This window comes from Anopheles aquasalis, chromosome 3, assembly GCF_943734665.1.
Source record: "Anopheles aquasalis chromosome 3, idAnoAquaMG_Q_19, whole genome shotgun sequence".
In the NCBI taxonomy this organism is placed as follows: Eukaryota; Metazoa; Arthropoda; class Insecta; order Diptera; family Culicidae; genus Anopheles; species Anopheles aquasalis.
The window spans coordinates 29016596-29021595 of NC_064878.1; the positions used below are offsets into that span (position 1 = coordinate 29016596).

Here is a 5000-nt window from a genome sequence, read left to right on the forward strand (position 1 = left end):
CACGGCCACCCCGCCAGTGCCGGATTGGACTGGATTTCGATGGCAACGCCGCAAACGAAAGGCAGCAACATCGACGCATCGCAACCCAGTGTTGCGCAAGCGAGCCGGAGCCGGCCACAAGCAGAATTAACGAGGAACCGAGGGCCGAGAGATTTGCTGAAATCACGTAACACCTCTAAATTAGACGACGTTCTGAACATTGCAACGAACAACGCACCAGCAGCGTGGTGCTAGAGGTGGTTCTGTCTGGACAAGGCAGGGTGGCATGCGTCCCCGTATCCGACCACGGCGCTCCTATAATGTGCTATGTATCGGGGTCGGCTATGGGTATTTCGGAACGAAAAAGGTCGTTCGGTACTAACGCTACTTTATCGGCGAGAGGTTTTGATGGCCTTTCTCCCGTTCTCGCTCACTCTCTCTCTCTTTCTCTCACTCCTGCTATTTTGATATTTCCTTCTCGCTGGATGTTATACTTCCGGCGTTATCGATATTTTAACAGGTTATGCGTAGGTAAGCTAGCAATTCTGAAAGGCGTCAGTGTTGTGGCATTTCGGTGGTACTACCGTGGACCCGGTGCCTTGTTACCTGGTGGCGGCCTAATGGAAGTTGCTCAATTCAAAACGCGCGGTAAGCACTCTGAATTATTGATATCGAAGAATATTGCGATCAATCGGATGGAGTGTTGGGCGTACGGGCGACTGAAACCAATCAGCAACACTTGGGTGGCGCGTCAACTGGGTAGCACATCTTCGCGCGAACTGTATTTAGCCTGCAAACGAGCAAACTAATGATCCCTTGGCGGAATCAACTTCAACACTAACATCTCAGTGTGGCAAAAGGACCAAATTCCCAAACAAGAATATCTATTTTATGCAACCTAATCCTGAAAAACCGATAACTGGGATAGCAACACAAGTAGGCGCTATAGTGATACTGATTGTGGATAGTAGCTGTTCAAGCAGCTCAATTCAAAAGTAATCAAACTACTTATCACACTAAAGAGTGTATAAGAACAAGGTAATACTATTGCTATAGTCGGTTCTGATCAAATATAAAACATTTAAATCCTGAAAAATGTGTAACAATAAAATATCCCCGACTAATGAAGAGTTTTGTGTGGCTCAAAGTGATGAAACTATTCTCATCTTCCTTAGGACAACTTCAGTTTTCCAGTTCATGGAAAAAGGAAAAGCTGGCACGCAACTAACCCCCCACCCACTAAAGCTAAACAACGATTCCCTCGATCAGATTGCTTGCAGTAGTACTACACTACTACCGGAGTGACAACAGAGAGAGAGAGCGAGAGAGAGATTTCTCGACACAACAGAGACGGAGCAGAGGCGCGACCATGCCGAACACAAACATGAGAACGCGAACACGCCCGGGGTGGCGGGCTTCGACGTGCCGTCCCCTCCTGCTGTCCTACTAGTCGCCGCCGCACATCAAATGGGACGGTAAAATCGACTTTCAATGCGGCTTCTTTACCTTGGAGAAGCCAAAGACGCGCACCAACGAAACGCGCACCCCGTTTGGAGCGGATGTGCTGCTGCTTGCTGCTGCTGTCCACAACCGCCGATGGACGGTGAAGGGCCCACCGTCGCCGCAGCCGCAAGAGCACAAAACTTTAATTTGGGTCATTTGCCATTATGTTTGTGCTTTTCCGTTTTACACACCGGTACAAACACACACATTTTCTCGCTCTCTTGCTCTATCCGTCTCTCTATCTCTCTGACGCTACTACTGGTGCTGACTCGGAGCGCAGTGTCAGCGTTGAGGTACTGTGTGTACTGCCTGCTGTGGCCCCGTACTCCGTGATCGCGGTGCTGAAGCATACCAGCGTCAAAGTGGAGAGGAGCAACAACAACAAAAATGAGAAGCCAATGTCTGATGCTCCAAAGCTCAACGCCAGTCACACAGCGTAGAGATCTTCATCGGGTTCACCTACGGTTATACCCGAGGTCGGATTCCCTGTGTCACGATATCGATAGCTTGACAATCACAAGCCTACTTAGTGGAAACATTGTCAAATGTTCCACTTCTTTGACTCATTTATTCCTTCTCATCTTTCTTCTTCCATAGCGACATAGATTTATCACAAATTTGCAACACTTCTTTGCATAAACAAAAGCAAAGCGTAAAACATGGAAACTTTATCCCACGCACAAGCAATACTTATAGCGATGACGTAGCTGTGCTACGAGAATGAAGGCTAAAGGCCTGTGATTGAACAGTACTACTACTCTCGCTTACTACTACTTCGGTTACTACCGCGTACCAACACTACCACCGGCGCAACATGCCGTATAATAACACGCCCTGTGTGCTGTGCTGAGTGTGTATTTGAGCGACCCCAAAGGCCGAGCAGTCCGCACTCTACCGGCATCATTCGTATCCAGTTCGTGTGTTGGATTGACTCTCAGTTGACGGCGTTTCTCATACGCTACACTACGCCGCTACGATATGTCCCGTGCCGTGAGTGAGAACCTTTATCGCAAAACTGTCGACGTAGAGTGAGCTTACGGACGCGACGCAGTCTTGCTGCATATGCTATTCGATTTTTGCGCAAAAAAACCAACATGACTCCACAAAACACGCTCTTGTCTACCTTCCTTCCCGATGTGACGTCTACTTACTTTCGCTACGAAGCGGTAACGAGCGTGTCTCGTGGGATAGTATAACTAGGCTACGCGCGCGCTGGATCTCGGTTACCCACGACGGAGCTTTTGCACGCTCTTTTCTTCTTTCTTTTGGACTGATTAACCTTCCCTTTTCTCGCTAGTCTTCTGCTTAAACGATGCGATATGTGAATTGACGTTAGAGGCCGTTTTCACAATTGTTGGTCGGTCAGGATCGACTTGGCCTCTCGAACTATGCCACGCACCGTAACAATTGTGCACACAACCGGTGCTAAGATATTTTTCCATTATTTTAACATCCCACTAGCGTCACACAGCACACTGCAACAATTTGAAACATTTAGAACAGGTTCAGAGTGAACCGAAAACGCAAACTGTAGCCAAGTGAAGTGGAAAGTAAATCGTAGTAGCATGTGCGTGCTCTGCTCCTGTCACGCACACGATTACATAAAGGTTTCCAAAGCCAAAACCAAGTTACCATAAATTTATTGTTTCGGCCATCACATACAGGGAATGGCGGAGGTGGTACAACTGACACTTTCGTACGTTGAGCCACGGGAAGGCGAAGAAACTGTCGAAATTCAGCGCATCAATAACAGGCTGCGACGAACTATCGAGGATCAACTGAATCAAGTGAAAGCAAAAGTTTCATTTTTGAAAGAAGAAAATCCACTACAAAGTGTACCAAAGCAAAACCGAGCAAAGAAATGGCTTGAAAGGTAAGCACGGGAATCGCCTTTGTCTTAGGTTTCTGTCACCTGTTGTAACGACCGTTCTTTATCTTCTCCACTCGAAATGCAAGGAGCTACTCCCCTGCTACTCCGTTGATGGCCGCGGTAGTCGGAATCGTGCTCGTATCGGTGCTCATTGTGCGCTACGCCGCCAACTACGACTGCGTGTGTCGACCGATGGTGCGTTCTAAAGTTTGGCATTTGCTCGCAGCGCTACTGGGGAGAGAAATCCGTGCGGTCCACTACTGACTGGCTTAGTCTCGCCAAGTCTAACCCGTGAAGTAGGCACACCTTGCCTGCGGACTCCTACAAATTGAGGTTTTCATCCGCAATCCGATCCTGCACATAGACCCATTCAACATTCCATCGGCAGTCATACAATTTGTCGATTCAATTATGCATGACCCCAACCCCCCGGCCGGTGGGGGTAGTGCAACCGAATATCAAGACGGCCACGGAACGAATTATCGGTTTGCGCGCGCGGCGTAGCCACGAGACGGCATAATATCGATAATAAATGGTAATTTGCCTAAAATGATATCTGATTCCCGGGCATGGGGCTTCGCTTAACATTCAATTGCCATGTCCTTCCCAAGATACTCCCTATACTCGGTTTTACCAAGGAAATTTGAAAAATGCTTTCATCCTGACAGTCATTGGATTTTCGAGCCAGTTAGTACATTTCCTTGTTGGAACTTGTTGGGTACACTTGTCCGGTGAAGAGAACTTCCCGGACGGCAGAGCTAAGGAGTTTGAAAAATGCGCATTAAAAACCTGGCCCTCGTGCTGACGCTACTTGTAACGTGTGCTAATTCAGCGAATGTGACGTTCGATTCCGATGGCAATCTACTGATTGGAATAGGTAAGACCACGCTGCAACATTATGTCCCCAAAACTAGTTCGACGTTAATAGCTGCTGTTCTCGCGCTCTTCATTTGTTCGCAGTGGTTGTACACGAGAAGGAGCATCCAGAAGTTCCCTCCTGGGTTTCGGACGCCATTGCTAAAGTGCTTAGGAACATGCGTGGAGCGACGGTGCGGGATTATTACATCGAGTATGACCGGGAACGCGTGCACTTTGTCGACGATGAGCAACGTAAGTTCAGCCCAGTCCAGCCAATCCGTCGTGAACGCATGAGATTTATGAGAAACTTTTGCTCACTTTTTCGATGCACAGTTTGTGATGTGCTGGATAAAGGTGTTTCGCTGCTGCTGGATGCAACGTGGATCGATTCGAGCTACATTATGACCGCGGCCAACCAGTTCGGTATCCCGTACCTGCACATCGATCTGTCCGTACAGACCTACGTCAAGCTAATGGAAACCTATATACGAGCCCGGTCCGGTCATGATGTGGTATACATTTTGGCCGGCACTCGCGAAGCGGACGCCACCATCTATTTGCTCGTGATGGACTCGACCCTTCGGGCGATTGTATTCTCCGGTCTGCAGATGGACACGATCCGGCGGATAAAAACGATCCGCCCATACCCCTCGCATTACGCCGTCATCGCCAACACGCCCCAGATGAACACCCTTCTCCGCCAAGCGCTCGATGGTGGGCTGGTGCGAAAGCCGGAAAAGTGGAACCTACTGGTGACGGATTTCCACAGCCACGGGCTCGTCGATTCGAT

The 5000-nt window shown here is 48.8% G+C and overlaps 1 protein-coding gene across 3 annotated transcripts in view; it reads right to left on the reverse strand.

The window, feature by feature from the left end:
• Positions 1–5000, reverse strand: part of LOC126578545 (neurogenic protein mastermind) — a 73121-nt gene that overhangs the window by 9134 nt on the left and 58987 nt on the right. The gene's annotated exons all lie outside the window — the stretch shown is intronic.